This window comes from Salvelinus alpinus, chromosome 37 (assembly GCF_045679555.1).
Source record: "Salvelinus alpinus chromosome 37, SLU_Salpinus.1, whole genome shotgun sequence".
Taxonomy (NCBI): domain Eukaryota; kingdom Metazoa; phylum Chordata; class Actinopteri; order Salmoniformes; family Salmonidae; genus Salvelinus; species Salvelinus alpinus.
In genome coordinates this window covers 15,454,623-15,477,301 of record NC_092122.1, presented here as the reverse complement: position 1 = coordinate 15,477,301, position 22,679 = coordinate 15,454,623, and the positions used below count along the sequence as shown (strand labels likewise).

Here is a 22,679-nt window from a genome sequence, read left to right as displayed (position 1 = left end):
TTCAATTAAGATTGATTTATGTCTGACCTCGGATGGCCTAATGTCAGGTGAACAGCTTGCCCCGGGTGTATTCATTAGTGCACACCGTAGTAAAACGTTTTGCAACAAAAACAAAGGTTTCTTATAGGACAAGTTCAGGTTAGTTCCTCCGTGTTTTTGGCTTGTTTGCTTCTGTTTTGTTCCAAGTGAAAACAACAACTTGCCCGGAGGTACTTACAGCAGGATCTCCCCTACCTTATGACCACATGATGGCAGTGCTGTGTAAGGAAAGAAGGCAAATCCCTGATTTCAAAATGACTATTGTACATTCTTGTTGTTTCCACTAGAGAGCATTGTAGACTCGTTTTTGGTTTTCTGCATCGTTTCGTAACATTTTTTTATATATAAATGCATAGGTTATTTAACCTAATTTTCTTATATATAAATGCATAGGTTATTTAACCTATATAACCTGTTCCAAATATTCCTCCTGCGATTTTAGGGATAAAATCTTGTGTTGAAAAACAGAGGGAATGGCCTTAGGTAGACTTTCCCTGTGAATAGTTAAAGTGATATAGCCTACTGTACACATATGATCACCAAACATGTACAGTACACAGCTCTCAACTCATGTGATCATAACTTTCTTTCCATAGAGCAAATCACTGCCCTGCCCTGAATGGTGATTCAAATCACTGCCCTGCCCTGAATGGTGATTCAAATCACTGCCCTGCCCTGAATGGTGGTTCAAATCACTGCCCTGCCCTGAATGGTGATTCAAATCACTGCCCTGCCCTGAATGGTGGTTCAAATCACTGCCCTGCTCTGAATGGTGATTCAAATCACTGCCCTGCCCTGAATGGTGGTTCAAATCACTGCCCTGCCCTGAATGGTGATTCAAATCACTGCCCTGCCCTGAATGGTGGTTCAAATCACTGCCCTGCTCTGAATGGTGGTTCAAATCACTGCCCTGCCCTGAATGGTGATTCAAATCACTGCCCTGCCCTGAATGGTGGTTCAAATCACTGCCCTGCCCTGAATGGTGGTTCAAATCACTGCCCTGCCCTGAATGGTGGTTCAAATCACTGCCCTGCCCTGAATGGTGGTTCAAATCACTGCCCTGCCCTGAATGGTGGTTCAAATCACTGCCCTGCCCTGAATGGTGATTCAAATCACTGCCCTGCTCTGAATGGTGATTCAAATCACTGCCCTGCCCTGAATGGTGGTTCAAATCACTGCCCTGCAACAAATGAAAGTCCCTGTTGGGATGGGTGGAGTCAGGTGGATGGAGGCTTGCTCCTTGGCAACCTTAAAGATGATACACATAGAATTTGTTAGAATTTTAGCATTTGTTTTGAATGCAGCCTAATGCTAGGTGAATTGCAAGATATTTCACAGCAATTTAGTTTTCCTACACTATTCAGTGCTTGTTTTCTTACATAAACTGAAATTGAGCGAACAGTGTAGAATCTTAGCAACCAGAAAATGACAGAACTATTTCCACTAGATAACACAGCCCCAAAGTCAGAACAGCTTTCCCATTTTGACAACAGATGCCACTTTGGCAGGAGAAATCAGTAGGCGAATATCACAGCCAATCACAACACTGTGAAACACAATCATTCCACTATTACTGCAGATATATTATGAACATTTTGTGAAATTACAATGCAAAAGGGAAAATAAATCCTATGTGTAGCACCTTTAAGTACTAAATGACAACTTCTCATGTTCTATAATGAATTGTCCGTTCAGTAATTGGAGAACATGTCTTGACCTGATGGAGATGTGTGAGCTTCCTTCTGAATGAACAATAAGGCATTCATGGGACCACTCAACTGGTGCACACTACAATACAGTGGTGAGTGTTTAGATGTGGGCTGGTACTTGCAAAAGATCACCTGTGGTTGGTTGTTTGTTACCTGTGTCCAATATCCATACAATTGTGTTCACAACCAATGTGTTTGGTTATACAGTGGCCTGTGTTAAAACCTCACTTTTGTTGCTGAACATCATCAAAAAACCTAAGGATGGCACCAGGAAAGGGGCCGTCTCAGGTGAACCAAAATAACAAAAAAACACGATTTCCGTAGCTGAGAAAATGTGCATCTATGTCTGTCTGTCTGGAACACGCCCTCCGGTTTCTCTCATCCCATATCATCAATAACCACGTTCCTCCTCTGTATTCAGTGGGGAGACATGAGAGTGGCCGACTGGCGCGGTCTAGGACAGTGAAAATTCCACAACGAGACGTTTCGAAGGAGCGGGCAGTAAGATCTGCATTCTCAAGTTGAAAGCGCATGTTTCGGTTCTGGGTCGCAAACCTACAGCCAACACATATATACAAGGATATCCTATCCAAGGTAAGATTGCTTTTACTCGTTTTTAAATTTTTCAAATCCCGTTTTGGTGTAAATGTATAAGAAGGTGCTGGAGTGAAGGACTGAAGTGTCTCTCAATCCCCAGTCAGATTTGTCTGGGTTGGGAATGTAGAAAGCGTGCCCATTTGACGCCTTCTGTTTGTTTACAAACATGCACACTAGCTTGCTATGATGAACATTTAATTTAGCCTAGCCATACTGTGATCGCTTTCATTAATGTCTTAACATGACTGAGTGAGTGCGCGCGAGCTACAGTGCCCGATTCTACCAGCGGCCAGTCAGTCCAGTCCAGTCTCTAAAGTATATACAGTACATTGCATAGCTTTCTGTATTGTGAGGGAGGTCTCTTGTAAATCCTCAGAATATTTCTGCGTGCGTAAATATTGTTCCTTGTAGGCACACATAGACTAGCTTACAATAGCCCAAAATAACTGAACAAATCAGCTAGATAAATGCTTCCGAATAAAAGGAGTTGGTATAAAAGCCGGTAAAATGACTCAGATATAACTGTCATATTGGTTTATTGTGCAGCACTTTCTCATGTGGAATCATTGCTGGCGCTCATTGAGTAATCAGAGGTCGGCGAGTGCTCTCTCTGCGCGCTGAAAGTGAAGCGCGCGTTCTCTATCTTGCGCAAAAAGGTTCATAAATGATTGGGGGAGAGAGATGTGTTCTGACAGTATTGTTATCTATGTTGTGTAACTGCCTTAGAATTTATTACGGAATTAAAATACCTCAAATGAACAGGAAATCATGTTGTAGGTAATGTTGGACATTGCATTATGACAATGTGTGTCCTTTGCTATCATTGGCCATTAGAATGAGCTAGTATCCACCACTGTATTATGTGGGACTTCCAGTCGTCAGATTTGAATTTGAGTTCATATAGTCCTTTACAACATATCTGAGGTGGCTGACCCCTGACCTTAAGCCTATATTTGCACCTTGATGGGCTCCTAACTTTTGAATGTGTGAGAATCCCTGTTGACCTTATACAACACTGCAGAGGTGAGGAGAAGGAGAGTGAGGGCCAAATTGACCTCTGCAGTCACCATATATGCCAGTGCTCTTTGAGCCAGGTGTTGGGGTCTGGAGGTATGTGGTGTGAGAAAATAGCTTGTCACGTTATGTCACTTGTCATCAGTTTAAAAAAGAAAGAAAACGTAGGATAGGTAATGTCTTGCGGTGGTTTCTGAACCTAGATGTCACAGATAGGTTGAGTTATCCTCAGAGACTGGCACTGGCCTATATTTACTTTTTGTTCTGTTGGGAGACCTCAGTGATGATCTGCTCTTGTTCACAGCCAAGTAGTTATGTGTATGAGTTTTTGCATGGTGTAGCAACCTGACAGAGTACACATTGACACTTCATTCCCCTCATAAAAGTCCATGTAAAAGCAGCGCTACATTCTTGTACACTCATTCCAGTAAGGTACGTAGTAATGCAATTTACTGAGAACATTACTCTAGAGATGACCGTTGACCCTCTTGACTGAGCATTAAGGAGTTCTAAATTACACCCTCAATTTCCAGGGGCATACCCTCTCCATTCCTTTGTGCTCACTGCACTTTCTCTCTTTCTCTCTTCTTTACTGTCTCTGAGCCATGCTTCTCCGTTTCACTCTCTCCTCTCTCCTCCTGCCTCTCCCTCTCTTATTTCTTAGTATGGATAGGCAGAATCAGACAGCTAGACTCTCTTACTCACTTCCTCTCTCTCTCTGTCTCTGTCTCTCTCTCTCTTTCTCTTTCTCTCTTGCTCTCTCACTCCCCCCTCCTTTAAACAGCCGCTGTGCTTTCTCTCTCGGTGCCAAAGTGTGTTTTATTCTCCTGGCACTCTTTGCCACCATGCTCTTGCCCATTGCCCGCAGAGAACAGGGTGGCATGCACATCACAGATGCATCATGGGTGAACTCAGTGGCTGTGGGCATCATCATCCGTTCCTGGTTGAGTCTTTCCTCCCCGTCCTCGTTTCAACTCGTGTTAATTTCCGGAAGTAGAAGTTTGGGGTGGATGAGTTCTGCAACAGCCTCAAAAGCACTTCTAGAAGCATCTCTTTGTAGAGCAGGTTTGAATCTGTCAGGGCCAGTAGTTTCAGTCAGGAAACCTGCAGGGGTTTTTGTCAAAGAGGCTTTGTGTTATGCAAACACATCAGGATGCTTGTGGGTGGATGGATGTTTTGTGGCATAAAGCTCATGTGATGTGGCGCGCTGTAACTGTAGAGTGTGCTGCAGGTGCTCTGGACCTAAGGGGTAAAAGAAAAACACACCTGTTGAGAATCAGTGATATTCCACTGCATGAACTCCTCAACTATGTTACCGTAAATAACCTCCTCAAACAGATGCTTAAAGGAGTAGTCAGCAGTTGCTACATCCATTTTTGGAGTTATAAATTAAATTATATGTATCCATTGAGCTTGTCGTAACCCATCAGAATTCAAAATATGAGCTTTTTTTACTCCAATGTTTGTGAACAAAGTAAATGTAAACAAACACTGTTTATCTTAAAAAACCTGGTTAAAACATGGTCTGTCCTTACATCCATAGCTCTGTCTTTGAATTTGAGACTGGTTACATTGCTCCAGCCCTATCCCCCTGCTTTTTTACCCACACAGTGGTGGGGAGACGCTTTGTTATTATTTTAACTGCTGATTGCTACTTTTAAGGACCCCACTAAAAAAGTGCTAAAGAAAAGGTAGACCTCAAACTTTAACAGTCTCATATGTTGAATGCAAGGACCTGCATGCTGTTGGGATTGTCTATGAAGTGAATTAATAATGTAGGGAAATGCATAGGGAAGGAGAAGTGTAGTCTAATGTGTTTCCTGTGATGGGTTGAAGAGGTCAGGCACAGGAGCCATGCTAATGGGACATGATGATGCGCTTCACCCCTAGTCAATACAAACACATTAGACTGAAGCAATGGGAAAGGAAACTTTGCTTTGGGGAAGGTGGTTATAATTTCAGACTACTTGCTTTGTAGGCTGTTTATTACTGCTTTAGTTCACTTATTCGAGGCATATCTGTGATACCATTACTTTAACTTTGCTTCTGTTCCAATACAATCCCATAATTAGTGTGACCATGTAATCTATTTAACTGTCTGATTTGGTTCTGTGTTTTTGGTTTTGTGTGATTTATGTGCTCGGTGCCAGTGGAGATGCTAATCCTGTCAATGAGGGAGTTGGCACAGCAGGATGTGAGTAACACTAAACACACACTCTGTTAAATATGGCACTATTCCCCCTACGAGAGCTGAAGGAGAGTCTGAGGAGCGGAGTGGCCAAAGAGATTTCTACTTTTCAATTCACACTACATCCTTGCCTTACCTTTCGTTGTCTGGCAATACTACATTCTTGGTCCGCAGCTCAAATTGATCGTAAATAAGTAGCCACTAATTATGCAAAAACAATTGAATAATCCAAACAACTTTTCTACTAAAACATATTTCAGTATTGAATAATGCAACCAAACCATACTCTCTCTCTCTTGTCCCTCTGCAGCAGACACATGGTGAGCAATATGTTTGAAGCACGTAGTCACAATAAAATCACAGTATTGAATCGCAATACATATAGAATCGTGAGAATCGATAATATTATCTCGTGAGGTCCCTGGCAATTCCCAGCTCTATAATTAAAGGGTTCATTTTCTCGTACACATTAAATTAGCTGACAATACACAGCTAACTAACAACATGCTTCGTGATCAAGTAGCATTAGCATATCATTAATGAATGTTTACCCTCCCATACGAATATAAAAGTACAGTAACGTTATACAGTGTCTTTAAATTTGCATACCACTCCAACAGATCTACAGATAATGCAATTTCAATTGCATTTCACACTGCCCTCTCCCACCTGAACAAAAGGAGAAATAACCATGTGAGAATTCTGCTCATAGACTACAGCTCAGTGTTCAACACCATAGTCCCCTCCAAACTCATCACCATGCTAGGGACCCTTGGACTGAACCCCTCCCTCTGCAACTGGATCCTAAACGTCCTGACAGACCGGCCCCAGGAGACAAGGGTAGGCAACAACACCTCCGCCACACTGACCCTCAACACGGGGGCTCCTCAGGGGTGTGTGCTTAGTTCCCTCCTGTGCTCCCTGTTCGCCCACAACTGCGTGGCCATGCACGACTCCAACACCATCAAGTTGGCTGACGACACAACAGTGGTAGGCCTGATCACAGACGCCAATGAGTCAGCCTATAGGGAGGAGGCCAGTGACTTAGCAGTGTGGTGCCAGAACGATAACCTATCCCTCAACGTCAGTAAGACGAAGGAGCTGATCTTGGACTATAGGAGAAAGAGGGGAGAGCACGCCCCCATCCACATCAACGTGGCTGTTGTGGAATGGGTCAAGAGCTTCAAGTTCGTTGGCGTCCACATCACTAAGGACATGGTCCACACACACCCGCACAGTCGTGAAGAGGGCATAGCAGCGCCTTATCTCCCTCGGGAAGCTGAAAAGATTTGGTATTGGCCCCTCGGATCCTCAAAAAGTTATCGAGCTGCACCATCGAGAGCATTTTGACTGGCTGCATCACTGCTTGGTATGGCAAATGCACTGCTCTTGACCGCAAAGCACTACAGAGGGTGGTGCGGACAGCCCAGTACCTCACTAGGGCCAAGCTCCTTGCCATCCAGGACCTCTATATCAGGAAGGCCTGAAAAATTGCCAAAGACTCCATCCACCCAAGCCATAGACTGTTCACTCTGCTACTGTCTGGCAAACGGTACTGGAGCATCGGCTCAGGGATCAACAGGCTTTGAGACCGCTTCTACCCCCAAGCCATAAGACTGCTAAATATTCAATTAATGGTACCCAAACTATCTATCTTGCACTGACCCTATGTATACTCACTAGACTATATATACACACCATATACACACTCACTCACACACAAAACCCACACACATAATTTGCTGCTGCTACTCTGTTCTTTATTTTACTCTTATTATTTATCCTGATGCCTACAGTAGTCCCTTTACCCTACATCAAATTCCTTGTACCTCTGCACATTGATCTGGTACTGGTACTCCCTGTATATAGCTCCACATTGATCTGGTACTGGTACTCCCTGTATATAGCTCCACATTTTTTTTTTATCTGTTATTTTACCAGGTAGATTGACTGAGAACACATTCTCATTTACAGCAACAACCTGGGAAATAGTTACAGGGGAGAGGAGGGGGATGAATGAGCCAATTGTAAACTGGGGATTATTAGGTGACCGTGATGGTTTGAGGGCCAGATTGAAAATTTAGCCAGGACACCAGGGTTAACACCCGTACTCTTACGACAAGTGCCATGGGATCTTTAATGACCTCAGAGAGTCAGGACACCTGTTTAACTTCCCATCCAAATGACGGCACCCTACATATGGCAGTGTCCCCAATCACTGCCCTGGGGAATTGGGATATTTTTAGACCAAAGGAAAGAGTGCCTCCTACTGGCCCTCCAACACCACTTCCAGCAGCACCTGGTCTCCCATCCAGGGACTGACTAGGACCAACCCTGCTTAGCTTCAGAAGCAAGCCAGCAGTGGTATGCATTGATCTGGTACTGCTACTACCTGTATATATCTTAATTCTTGTGTATTTTATTTTACTCCTCTTGTGTTGCTATTTATATTCTTCAACTCTGTGTCGTTGGGAAGGGCTCGTAAGCAAGCATTTCACGGTAAAGTCTACACAAGTTGTATTTGGCGCATGTGCAAAATAAAATTACACAGCTGTGTAGCTAGGCTACATGGCTAGGTAACGTTAGCTAGCAAGCTAGCTAGCTAAACAATATAATTTCTTAATTCTCACATAAACATTATGGCTGTAGCTGAATGCTGACATTTTGCTTAACTACGGCTAGAGAGGCGTTCTTAGGTTTACACTAGCTACCGTATTAGAGTTATCTTAAAACAAACCAGGCTTCATTGTATCAATATCATGGAAGTCATTATATGAGGTAAAAGCAAATTGCGACTGAAAACATAGTTGCTTCTTGCATGGACCTTGTTGGCTCAGTGCAGTCAAGTAAAAATAAAAACAACTGAGATTTAAAACTACGGCGACAATTTCAGAATGTACACTACCGGTCGTCAAAAGTTATAGAACACCTACTCATTCAAGGATTTTTCTTTATTTTTTCTGTTTTCTACATTGTCGAATAATAGTGAAGACATCAAAACTATGAAATAACACATATGGAATCATGTAGTAACCAATAAAGTGTTAAACAAATCAAAATATATTTTATATTTGAGATTCTTCAAATAGCCACCCTTTGCCTTCTCAACCAGCTTCATGAGGTAGTCACCTGAAATGCATTTCAGTTAACTTCTCTGCGCTACGGATCCCTTGATCATTTTCCTAAACAACCGCTGAATTGCAGGGCGCAAAATATTACTAAAAATATTTATAATCATGCAAAGTGAAATATACCAAAACACAGCTTAGCTTGTTGTTAATCCACCTATCGTGTCAGATTTTGAAAATATGCTTTGCAGCGAAAGCAATCCAAGCTTTTGTGAGTGTATCAATCAATGCTACAACAGCTAGCCCCAAATTAGCATGGTCACGAAAGTCAGAAAAGCAATAAAATTAATCGCTTACCTTTGATAATCTTCGGATGTTTGCACTCACGAGACTCCCAGTTACACAACAAATGTTCTTTTTGTTCGATAAATATTACTTTTATAACAAATAAACGCCATTTGGGTTGCGCGTTATGTTCAGAAAACCAAAGCCTCGTTCCATTCAATGAAAATTTCAAAAAGTATCCGTAATGTTCGTAGAAACATGTCAAATGTTTTTTATAATCAATCCTCAGGTTGTTTTTAACAAACATAATCGATAATATTTCAACCGGACCGTAACCTATTCAATAAGAGAGAAAAAGAAAATGGAGAGCTACCCCTCTCGCGCGCAGGAACTAATCAGAGGACACCTGACTAGTTTTGAAAAATCTCGCTCATTTTTCAAAATAAAAGCCTGAAACTATGTCTAAAGCCTGGTCACAGCCTGAGGATGCCATTGGAAAAGGAATCTGGTTGATACCCCTTTAAATGGAAGAAAGACGGGCCAGGAAACACAGATTAAAAAAATAAAAAACACTTCCGGGTTCGATTTTCTCAGGTTTTCGCCTGCAGAATCAGTTTTGTTATACTCACAGACAATATTGTGACAGTTTTGGAAACTTTAGAGTGTTTTCTATACTAATCTGTAAATTATATGCATATTCTTTGATCTGGACCTGAGAAATAGTCCGTTTACCTTGGGAACGTTATTTAAAAAAATATAAATAAATCTGACCCCTAACATCAAGAGGTTAACAGGTGTGCCTTCTTAAAAGTTAATTTGTGGAATTTCTTTCATTCTTAATACGTTTGAGCCAATCAGTTGTGTTGTGACAAGGTAAGGGGGGTATACAGAAGATAGTCCTATTTGGTAAAAGACCAAGTCCATATTATGGCAAGAACAGCTCAAATAAGCAAAGAGAAACGACAGTCCATCATTACTTTAAGACATGAAGGTCAGTCAATATGGAACATTTCAAGAACTTTGAAAGTTTCTTCAAGTGCAGTCGCAAAAACGATCAAGCGCTATGATGAAACTGGCTCTCATAAGGACCGCCACAGGAATGGAAGACCCAGAGTTACCGCTGCTGCAGAGGATAAGTTCATTAGAGTTATCAGCCTCAGAAATTGCAGCACAAATAAATGCTTCAGAGTTCAAGTAACAGACACATCTCAAAATAAACTGTTCAGTGAAGACTGTGTGAATCAGGCCTTTGTGGTTGAATTGCTGCAAAGAAACCACTACTAAAGGACACCAATAATAAGAAGAGACTTGCTTGGGCCAAGAAACATGAGCAATGGACATTAGACTGTGGAAATTTGTCCTTTGGTCTGGAGTCCAAATTGGAGATATTTGATTCCAACCGCCTTGTCTTTGTGGGACGTGGTGTGGTTGAATGGATGATCTCCGCATGCTTATTTCCCACTATAAAGCATGGAAGAGGAGGTGTTATGGTGCGGGGGTGCTTTGCTGGTGACACTGTCTGTGACTTATTTAGAATTCAAGGCACACTTAACCAGCAGGGCTACCACAGCATTCTGCAGCGATACGCCATCCCATCTGGTTTGGGCTTAGTGGGACTATCATTTGTTTTTCAACAGGACAATGACCAAACACACCTCCAGGCTGTGTAAGGGCTATTTGACCAAGAAGGAGAGTGATGGAGTGCTGCATCAAATGCCCTGGCCTCCACAATCCCCAACCTCAACCAACTTGAGATGGTTTGGGATGAGTCGGACCACAGAGTGAAGGAAAAACAGCCAACAAGTGCTAATTATATGTGGGAACTCCTTCAAGACTGTTGGAAAAGCATTCCAGGTGAAGCTGGTTGAGAGAATGCCAAGATTGTGCAAAGCTTAGAGGAGGGCAACTTTCGGGCGAGTGTCGTGCCCTACCTCTGGAGATAGCAGTCGAGACGTGACAAGTTCGGAAGTTTACAATGCAGTATATCAGACGAGGGTATTTTTGTGAAAAGTCTAGTATGTCTGAAGACCCTCTTATAAGGAAACATTTCATCATGAGTTCAAAAGAATTAAGGAAGGATCATTAAATGGCATTAGAGCAAGAGAAATAGACAGAATAAAAGAAAAAAGAAGAAGAAGAAAATACCGTGAAGAAAGGAGGAGAAGAAAGGAGGAGAAGAAAGGAGGAGAAGAAAGGAGGAGAAGAAAGGAGGAGAAGAAAGGAGGAGAAGAAAGGAGGAGAAGAAAGGAGGAGAACAAATGAGGCAGAAGAAATAGGAAGGAAACGGAACGCTGTTCTTCCACCTGACGCACATCCCTCATGGGAAACCCAGATTCCTCTGTGTCAGCACTAAAGGCCATTGTACACAGTCCCTGTATTTATGAGCAGGGGAGGCAAGGGATCAAGGAGGGGACCTGTCAGACCCCAAGGATGAATGGCCTTTGGATGGGAAGGGGAGACGGGTGTGGGGAGCTGCCCAGGTGCCTGACACACTGTTAACAGTATATTTGATGGAACATTCACGCCTCAAAGCAGGGATATAAATTCAACACTGCCTGCCTCCCTTTGATATCTGTGGACCTGTTGGCTGTTTCAGACCAGAGCCGTGTTGTGGGAACTGGGAAAAAACAGGGTAGCGTTTGACATTTTCTGAACCGTACAAGGACTATGGTCCAAACACACCAAGACAGTCGTGAAGAGGGCACGACAAAGCCTATTCCCCCTCAGGAAAGTAAAAAGATTTGTCATGGGTCCTCAGATCCTCAAAAGGTTCTACAGCTGCAACATCGAGAGCATCCTGACTGGTTGCATCACTGCCTGATACGGCAACTGCTCGGCCTCCGACCGCAAGGCACTACAGAGGGTAGTGCATACGGCCGAGTACATCACTGAGGCTAAGCTGCCTGCCATCCAGGACCTCTACACCAGGCGGTGTCAGAGGAAGGCCCTAAAAATTGTCAAAGACCCCAGCCACCGCAGTCAAAGACTGTTCTCTCTACTACCGCATGGCAAGCGGTACCGGAGCGCCAAGTCTAGGACCAAAAGGCATCTCAACAGTTTTTACCCCCAAGCCATAAGACTCCTGAACAGGTAATCAAATGGCTACCCGGACTATTTGCATTGTGTGCCCCCCCCAACCCCTCTTTTACGCTGCTGCTACTCTCTGTTTATCATATATGCATAGTCACTTTAACTATACATTCATGTACATACTACCTCAATTAGCCCGACCAACCGGTGCCCCCGCACATTGCCTACCCGGGCTGTCTGCGTTGTGTCCCGCCACCCACCACCCGCCAACCCATCTTTTACGCTACTGCTACTCTCTGTTCCTCATATATGCATAGTCACTTTAACCATATCTACATGTACATACTACCTCAATCAGCCTGACTAACCTGTGCCTGTATATAGCCTCGCTACTGTTATAGCCTCACTACTGTACAGTTGGAAGTCGGAAGTTTACATACACTTAGGTTGAGTCATTAAAACTTGTTTTTCAACCACTCCACAAATTTCCTATTAACAAACTATAGTTTTGGCAAGTCTGTTAGGACATCTACTTTGTGCATGACACAAATCATTTTCCAACAATTGTTTACAGACAGATTATTTCACTTATAATTACCTGCATCACAATTCCAGTGAGTTAGAAGTTTACATACACTAAGTTGACTGTACCTTTAAACAGCTTGGAAATTCCAGAAAATTATGTCATGGCTTTAGACGCTTCTGATAGGCTAATTGACATCATTTGAGTCAATTGGAGGTGTACCTGTGGATGTATTTCAAGGCCTACCTTCAAACTCAGTGCCTCTTTGCTTTACATCATGGGAAAATCTAAAGAAATCAGCTAAGACCTCAAAGAAATTTGTAGACCTCCTTAAGTCTGGTTCATCTGCTTGAAGGTACCACGTTCATCTGTACAAACAATAGTACGCAAGTATGAACACCATGGGGCCACGCAGCTGTCCAACCGCTCAGGAAGGAGAAGCGTTCTGTCTCCTAGAGATGAACGTACTTTGGTACGAAAAGTGCGAATCAATCCCAGAACAACGGCGAAGGACCTTGTGAAGATGCTGGAGGAAACAGGTACAAAAGTATCTATATCCACAGTAAAACGAGTCCTATATCGACATAACCTCAAAGGCCCCTCAGCACTGCTCCTAAACCGCCATAAGAAAGCCAGAATATGGTTTACATCTGTACACAGGGACAAAAATCTTACATTTTGGAGAAATGTCCTCTGATCTGATGAAACAAAAATAGAACTGTCTGGCCATAATGACCATCGTTACATTTGGAGGAAAAAGGGGGAGGCTTGCAAGCCGAAGAACACCATTCCAACCGTGAAGCACAGGTGTGGTAGCATCATGTTGTGGGGGTGCTTTGCTGCAGGAGGGACTGGTGCACTTCACAAAATAGATGGCATCATGAGGTAGGAAAATTATATGGACATATTGAAGCAACATCTCAAGACATCAGTCAGGAAGTTAAAGCTTGGTCACAAATGGGTCTTCCAAATGGACAATGACCCCAAGCATACTTCCAAAGTTGTGACAAAAAGGCTTAAGGACAACAAAGTTAAGGTATTGGAGTGGCCATCACAAAGCCCTGACCTCAATCCTATAGAACATTTGTGGGCAGAACTGAAAAATCGTGTGCGAGCAAGGAGGCCTACAAACCTGACTCAGTTACACAAGCTCTGTCAGGAGGAATGGGCCAAAATTCACCCAACTTATTATGGGAAGCTTGTGGAAAGCTACCCAAAACGTTTGACCCAAGTTAAACAATTTAAAGGCAATGCTACCAAATACTAATTGAGTGTATGTAAACTTCTTATCCACTGGGAATGTGATGAAAGAAATAAAAGCTGAAATGAATCATTCTCTCTACTATTATTCTGACATTTAACATTCTTAAAATAAAGTGGTGATCCTAACTGACCTAAGACAGGGAATTTTTAATTGTATTTGGCTAAGGTGTATGTAAACTTCCGACTTCAACTGTATGTAACCTCGCTACTGTTATTTTTCACTGTCTTTTTATTGTTGTTTTTATTTATTTACTTACCTATTGTTCACCTAATACATTTCTATTTATTCTTTTTACTTAGAAATGACACTGCTGGTTAGAGCCTGTAAGTAAGCATTTCACTGTAAGGTCCACACCTGTTGTATTCGGCGCACGTGACAAATAGACTTTGATTCGATTTGAGAAGAGGCACTGATTTTCAATCTCTAGACTGGGTTAAATGGGTTAAGAGAGGGAAACCAGGAGACCAGGAGACCAAGTGTGTGTGTGTGTGTGTGTGTGTGTGTGTGTGTGTGTGTGTGTGTGTGTGTGTGTGTGTGTGTGTGTGTGTGTGTGTGTGTGTGTGTGTGTGTGTGTGTGTGTGTGTGTGTGTGTGTGTGTGTGTGTGTGTGTGCCTGAGTTATGGGACTGTTTAAATGTCAGCAATGATGTCATATCCACTTATGGCTATAGGCCAGTATGCTATAGGCTAACACTGCACAGCTTCTCTATAGAGTAATGTACATGTATTTAACAGAGGACTGGACAACCTAGACCTGACATTGCATGAGAACTGTCTGCTACAGTATGTGCGGTGGTCAACATGGTACTGCTGGCTCTGATCCTTATCCTATATTCTAGAGTGGATACCCAGTATTGACGTAAGATAATATTTCTCTCTCAGACTTATGCACCATTCTGAATGACCTTTGCCTGTTTTAATGTTCATTTTATATCAGCCCAGAGGCTTTTCTGTCATACAATTACAAGCTGACACACACACACACACACAACTCCCAATTCCTTCTGGTAATAGTGTGCAGTAATCCTTTCCTGGAAGTTTTTAGTGTTCTGCAGTGTTTGATAAGGGAGAAAACACAGTACAGGCTCTATTCAGCCTGCTATCTCTGAAGCCTTACAGATTCCACGATAGATTGAGCCGACATATGCAGTGAATGCAGTCTCAGCTAACGTGGGAACAAACTTTAAAAGCTGCAATGCCTATAACCTGCAATCGGATTGTATCCCGGACTGTCTTGAAAGGAGGAAGGAAGCTTAACTGTAGCTTAACTGAGACATTCAGGTGAGAGTGAGACATTCTTGAGACATTCAGGTGAGAGTGAGACATTCTTGAGACATTCAGGTTAGAGTGAGACATTCTTGAGACATTCAGGTGAGAGTGAGACATTCTTGACACATTTAGGTGAGAGTGAGACATTCTTGAGACATTCAAGTGATAGTGAAACATTCTTGAGACATTCAAGTGAGAGTGAGACATTCTTGAGACATGCAGGTGAGAGTGAGAGACAATCTTGAGACATGCAGGTGAGAGTGAGAGACATTCTTGAGACATGCAGGTGAGAGTGAGAGACATTCTTGAGACATTCAGGTGAGAGTGAGAGACATTCTTGAGACATTCAGGTGAGAGTGAGACATTCTTGAGACATTCAGGTGAACGCGAGACATTCTTGAGACATTCAGGTGAGAGTGAGACATTCTTGAGACATTCAGGTGAGAGTAATACATTCTTGAGACATTCAGGTGAGTGAGACATTCTTGACACATTTAGGTGAGAGTGAGACATTCTTGAGACATTTAGGTGAGAGTGAGAGACATTCTTGAGACATTCAGGTGAGAGTGAGACATTCTTGAGACATTCAGTTGAGAGTGAGACATTCTAGAGACATTCAGGTGAATGCAAGACATTCTTGAGACATTCAGGTGAATGCAAGACATTCTTGAGACATTCAGGTGAGAGTGAGACATTCTTGAGACATTCAGGTGAGAGTGAGACATTCAGGTGAGAGTGAGACATTCTTGAGACATTCAGGTGAGGGTGAGACATTCTTGAGACATTCAGGTGAGAGTGAGACATTCTTGAGACATTCAGGTGAGAGTGAGACATTCTTGAGACATTCAGGTGAGAGTGAGACATTCTTGAGACATTTAGGTGAGAGTGAGAGACATTCTTGAGACATTCAGGTGAGAGTGAGACATTCTTGAGACATTCAGGTGAGAGTGAGACATTCTAGAGACATTCAGGTGAATGCAAGACATTCTTGAGACATTCAGGTGAATGCAAGACATTCTTGAGACATTCAGGTGAGAGTGAGACATTCTTGAGACATTCAGGTGAGAGTGAGACATTCTTGAGACATTCAGGTGAGAGTGAGACATTCTTGAGACATTCAGGTGAGAGTGAGACATTCTTGAGACATGCAGGTGAGAGTGAGAGCCATTCTTGAGACATTCAGGTGAGAGTGAGAGACATTCTTGAGACATTCAGGTGAGAGTGAGAGACATTCTTGAGACATTCAGGTGAGAGTGAGACATTCTAGAGACATTCAGGTGAATGCAAGACATTCTTGAGACATTCAGGTGAATGCAAGACATTCTTGAGACATTCAGGTGAGAGTGAGACATTCTTGAGATATTCAGGTGAGAGTGAGACATTCTTGAGACATTCAGGTGAGAGTGAGACATTCTTGAGACATTCAGGTGAGAGTGAGACATTCTAGAGACATTCAGGTGAACGCGAGACATTCTTGAGACATTCAGCTTCGCTGAACTTATTGAGTTCGCTGTTCCCCTCAAGGTATGACAGAGGGTGACGTTGATTGCATTCCCGAAAATAGACCTGTCAGAAACTAACAGAATTGTAACAGTGTTCTTTTAACAGATGTGGGAAACGGGACGTGGCTTTATAGCAGTAAAGTGGTGCCTCTGAAAATAACCTTAGAGACAGCTATTTAATTTCTCACTCCGACCAGCCTTGTACCCAGCAGAAGGCCAAAGCTGATTGTATCCTCTTTTCCCCGAACAAACAAATGAACAACAACAACAACTTCCGGCCCAAAATGTAGTTAGTTAGATTTGTCAGAAAACTTTATTGTCCATTAGGTTTCCACAGAATGGAAAATTGTCTTTGGCATCTTGGCATTAAAAGGATAAAAACAGACATAAAAAATGTTCCTTTGTGAATTGTTCTCCTCTGAAAGAAGAATAGGCCTATATCTCCCTTTATCTGTGAGCTTTTCTAGGTTGTACCTCTACTTTACAGGTGGTTGTGTGGATGATACGTGTTAGAACAGCTTGTCTATGTTTGTTGGAGGCATCCAGGAGATTTTCTTCTTGTGTGCCGAATTCATGGAAGGAAATAAATATTTTTGCAATACTGTAATCTGCCTGGGAGTGGTATATCATTTTCCCGCGTCTTAATCTAGCCCAGGTATGGGCAAACCCAGTCCTCGGGGGCCTGATTGGTGTCACACCTTTTCTCCAGTTAACACACCTGACTCCACTAATCAACTAATCATGATCTTCAGTTTAGAATGCAATTTGTTTAATGAGCTGTGTTTGCTATGGATGAGGTAAAAGAGTGAAACCTCTCCGGCCCCCTCGGACTGGAGTTGCCTGTTCCTGATCTAACCTAACCCCCTTCCTGCTTTTTACCACCTGAAGCCTCTCAACTAGACCTAAGAGTTTTCTTGTGGACTAGGATTGTGGTCAGGAAAAACTCTGCTTTCTACTTTCAACCCTCTATTTCCATTTTACCTGACTTGCCTAGTTAAATAAAAGGTTAAATTTAAAAACAATCTAAAAAAAAGATTTGGTACCTGGTGACTTGACCAGGAAAAACTCCTGGTCTTATCATGGCCTATAGTCACAATGTAAGACCAAAAGATGGAATACATCCAGACAGCTTGCCAATGACACCCAATGTACATTTATTATAGACCGTGCTGGCAGCAAACAAGGCCCCATCATTATTGTGTAGTCGTACATTGATGCGTGGTCGTGCGCATGTCCATTTCCCTCCATCTCCTGTTGACTGTAATGCGACTCTCCACTCAATGCTTGATTAAACTAATCAATCTGCCTGGGTCACGACACCTCACTTCAGGCTGGTCTCATGATTACTCAGGGCCTGTCACTCAAGTCAAGGCTGGAAATAGACTTCACTTTCATGCATCCTTCATGTCAATAGTAGAAATCTATCAGGTAGGTTTGTTTACAGTATTATGAGCTAGATAGCAGGAAGTAGAGGCTGCTGTTACATGTAATGATGATATATCATTGAGAAAGGCCCAAGACATGGAAACTTCAGTAACAGTGGAGGGTTGTGTCTGGGTTACTGACACTCTTGTGTCTCCTGGGAATAGTGAATGACCAGCAGTGGATTATCAGGGAATGTCAGTCTAACCTGTTAGCGGTCCACTGAATTTCCACCATCTTGAAATTGATGTTGGTCCTGGGCTGAAAACCAACCCTATATTATAGGCATCAGTTGACAGGGAGAAATGGAATAAGTTAATTATTGATCAGTCACCGCAGATCTAAAAGCACTTGATTTGAAGCTCCTGCAGTGATGCGGGCAACATTGAGAAGTCGGTGGTTTTGGCTGCAACGATATCCCTTTTTCCACATTAGGGGATTGAGTCACTGGTCCACAGTCCCAGCCTGTGATGAAATGGTTCTAACTAAGCAGCCTCCTGTTAGCCTGACATGCTAACTGTTCACCATCTTAGTAATGAGTCTTTGGTGTGAATTAGGGCCAGTTCCCATCAGCACCTTGTCTCTGTGTGGCAGCCTAGGGACAGGTGGGACTGGTAATGACTGCTCAAACTAGTTATTACACACAGCAAGATGTTCTACTGCCATCTTCCTGATGTGATGTAGGACCAAGACTATTCCTATGTTTGCTGTAGCATGGTTTAATTATGTAATGCCTGTAAAATGCATGTGGGGGTTTTGTGTTTTTTTAATGTCACAGACATTTTACGTGTGCGTGTGCGTGTGTGGACAGGACTACCAGTGTGTGTGTTTTCATGGGATCACATACTTTTGGTCTGTGCGGCTTTCATAATGTCATGCGATTGAGTGGATGTGTTCATTACGGAAATCCGTGAACATCCGTGTATTTTACTGTATCTATTCTATATTATTACTGTCATATTCAATATTTTAACATGATTAAACCCTAAACGTTATGCCCACACATGTTAGGTGGGTTGTCTTTTAGAATGGACGCAGATATCCTGGATCATATTGGCTAATGAGCAAGGAAGCTGTGGTAGTTGTCACTCACCATATAGGGGTTTTGGACTGGTGCCAAGGTACCATGATATCCTGTGCCTGGCCTGTCTGACCCAGACCAGGGTGATGCAGTACAGTGAGCAGAGGCCAGGTCTGGGTCTGGACCAAAGGCAAATAGACACCATGTACCCAGCCTCTGTCACTCACTGTCAGGGGTAGTGTAATTACAGAATCCTTTAGATCACAGATAACGTAACGATATACACACAATCAATCTACCGGTGCATGAGTTCCATAGAGGACACCTGAATCTGACAGTAGGCTTGTGGAAACAGCAAAGTGGGAGTCTATGGGCCAAGCACCATACTGGAAATGTGACATCATAAAAGAACAACCATCTCCATAGCCCAGGTTTACTGTGTATCTAGAGTTTAGGGAAAACTAGAAAGGAAATTACTAAATTAAATTCATTATTACATGACATTAATCACTTATAGGCTTATAAAAGAAAGATCTTCAAGCGTTTTGCACAGCTAAGGCAATTAAATCTAACTATTTTGGTAATTAAACGGCCACACGTGTAAGGCAACGAAACACAAAGCAGGAAAAACTCCTGACAGAATGTTTTTGTGGGGTAAATAATATGTCATCTCCAACGAGAGCCCTTGACTGTCACTTATTGGTGAAAGGCTTTTGTGGATTGCTTTGTGTTTTGACCTTAAAGTGATGTTTGTTTACAGTATTATGAGCTAGATAGCAGGAAGTGGAGGCTGCTGTTACATGTAATGATGATGCATCATTGAGAAAGGCCCTAGACATGGAAGCTTCAGTAACAGTGGAGGGTTGTGTCTGGGTTACTGACACTGTTGTGTCTCCTGGGAATAGTGAATGACCAGCAGTGGATTATCAGGGAATGTCAGTCTAACCTGTTAGCGGTCCACTGAATTTCCACCATCTTGAAATTGATGTGAGTCCTGGGCTGAAAACCAACTCATTGTGCTTCTTAGTTTGCTTGTTAGCATTCTCATGTAGCTTCTTTTCCCTCTAGTCATACGCAGGCTAAACCACAGGATTAGGTTCATCCATCTTTTTTTCTTTAAGGTGTAATTTGTTGAAACGTTAATCACTTCTTTAATCTAATGACCAGTATATTACTCCACCATCCACCCCCTCAGGCCAAAGAGCACAGTATAGCAAGACAGAGAAAGGGAGAACTCATTTCCTCTTTTGGCAAAACCAGTAGGCCTGCAAAACGAAGGAAAGCAACATTGTGAATGCAAGCCCTCATTCACAAGGCTGTACCCTACTCATCCTTCCCAGTAAACGTTGTGCCTCATGAAAACAGTAATCATCGTTCATCATCGATGTCACCCATCTTAATCTCTAAACAGAGCTCTGTGTTTGACCCATTAGCCAACGACAGACAGGCAGACTGACAGTCTGTGGCTGTGGAATAGTTGGGCTCCTAAGTAGGGCATGGCCCCTATGTACTTCCTGGGTTCCAGGGAGTGCACAATGCCAGGTTGTTGGATGAGCTAGGGCTGTTGGCAGCCGGTGCCCGCTGCTGCCTGAAACCCAGGTGGTTGGCGCGGCTGTGTTTACTGTTGTCGGTGGTGCTCTTTGGTTAAGCAGCCTCCAAGGCCCGGGTTCTCAGGGGAGAGTGGCTGTTTTTGTGAAAAAAAGGCTGCTGACTTCTCTTTTGTGATGTTGGGCACTGGCCGTTCTTAGTAGACTAATGTCGCCTTAATTATTGTCAGTCACAGTATTCCTCTTTCTGATTCTCTCTCTGTTCTCTGTTCTCAGTTCTCTGTTGAGCTGGCTTTGGTCCGTGTTCATTTCTCAGATGGCGGGCAGCCAGTGAGGCTGTAGTGTGTGTGTTTGGGTTTCCAAGACTCCACTCTACTGACCGACCAATGGAAGATTGATGTGCTTAAAGGCTGTAAGGCCCTCGTGGCAGAGTACCGCTGAGCAACGCCGGGACTCTAACAGCTGTCTTCCAAAAACAGGCACAGACCTCCTGGTGAAAGGAGCTGCCAAGGCAAAACACAGAAAAGCACTCGCTCGAAGGAAACGGCTGGAATTAGCTGAAACAGCAAGTAGCTGGATGCCTGACTAGAAAATCCTGCAATGGAGGAGGATTTGTGCTGTAACTTTGGTAGCAGAAAAGTCTCACAACATCATTATGGAACTGTCCCTAAATGACTTTCTGAGGCTACATGGTACTTTGTCAAGAAGACACCGTACTTATCAGCAAACAAGTAGTTGACCTATCTTTCGGGGTTACAAAACAGGGAATGTGATGATATTGTCATTTAGTGACAGAGCAGTTTGGATCAAGTTAATACAGATTGACATCTCTAGAGCCTTACTTTGGCTGAGTCCTCTAAGTCTCGATCATACACATTATCGACCAGATAAATGGTTTGGGGATTTATCCTGAGCCAGGATCAACCTCACCTTCCCTCGCTCCAAGCTGCATGTCTGTGATTGACAGCTCCCCTCTGCACCCAGCCCCATGTGTTAAGACTGGGACTCTACTGCAGCAGGTGTCAGTGTCCATCCTCTTGGTGAAGGACATACAATTGCTGAGCGGACGTTTAGTGAAGGCAGGAGAGCCAGTCTCTCCCTATAGACCCAAACTACTGTAAGCAGTCACAGAGAGTATGGTGGTCTACAGATCATAGATAACTATAGTTCCATACTGTGTTAGTGCCTCTATTCCTATCAGCTCCTTCACTCTCCCACTCCAATCTACTTCTTGATGGGGAGAAGAGGAGCGAGCGGCTGCAGGCTGTGACCTGGATGGAATGCCCTGGCTGGACCGTGTGTGTGTGTGTGTGTGTGTGTGTGTGTGTGTGTGTGTGTGTGTGTGTGTGTGTGTGTGTGTGTGTGTGTGTGTGTGTGTGTGTGTGTGTGTGTGTGTGTGTGTGTGTGTGTGTGTGTGTGTGTGTGTGTGTGTGTGTGTGTGTCCATTGTGAAGAGCTAATCCATAGTGACCTCCAGCTCCTCTCCCCCGAAGAATCTCTGCGATTTACTGGAGCATAGAGCCGGAATGACATGACATCAATGGAGGGACATTGACCGTGACCCCCTTCTGGAAGGGCGTTTAGAGGCCACTATGGGGGAGAGAGGTTATGGTCAGAGTTGTGTGTTTGAGGGAGGAAGGTTTTTCTATATGTTTTCTTGGTCATTGCTTTGGGGAATGTAGTTCCGGTCCTTCAGCTAACACTGTTGGAAACCTGTGGCCCAGAGACCAGGAGAGAAGATGGAGAAGGATACAGAGAACCTGCACATGGCTTCTCTAGCTTGAACACATATCATGGTTGGTTGGCTGGCCCCACTAAACACTGACCAATCTTTGTGCCAGTATTTGACGGTCATCGTTTATAAGGCTGATAGGACACCAGTTTTGCAGGCTGGTTGACTGAGGCCAGGCCAGGAAGACAGGAAGTTGTCATCCGCTTTGGAGAGGCATGTGATAGGTTGAATAGAATCACATTGAATAGTTGAAAGTAACTCCTCTAACTTATCTAACGCAGGCTGCATTTGAAAGTACATTTGGTGTGCGGTTGGGTTTATGTAGGCTACATTGACATCTGATTTGGCCAAAGGACACCATCATTTCAACGTGAAGCTAGGTATACTCTCATTGGCCCATGGTTGATTGGGTCTTTAGAAGTAACAACCATTAACCCTATAAATAGGATGCCAAATTCATGATATCAATAA

The 22,679-nt window shown here is 43.2% G+C and overlaps 1 protein-coding gene across 1 annotated transcript in view; it reads left to right on the top strand.

Annotated features, from left to right (window-relative positions):
• The first annotated feature begins 2,139 nt into the window (after positions 1–2,139).
• The window catches only part of LOC139566030 (fatty acyl-CoA reductase 1-like), a 76,607-nt gene continuing 56,067 nt past the window's right edge, over positions 2,140–22,679 (top strand). Inside the window, exon 1 of the mRNA XM_071386867.1 lies at positions 2,140–2,342. The gene's annotated coding sequence lies outside the window, so the exon portion shown is untranslated. The remainder of the gene's footprint in view (positions 2,343–22,679) is intronic.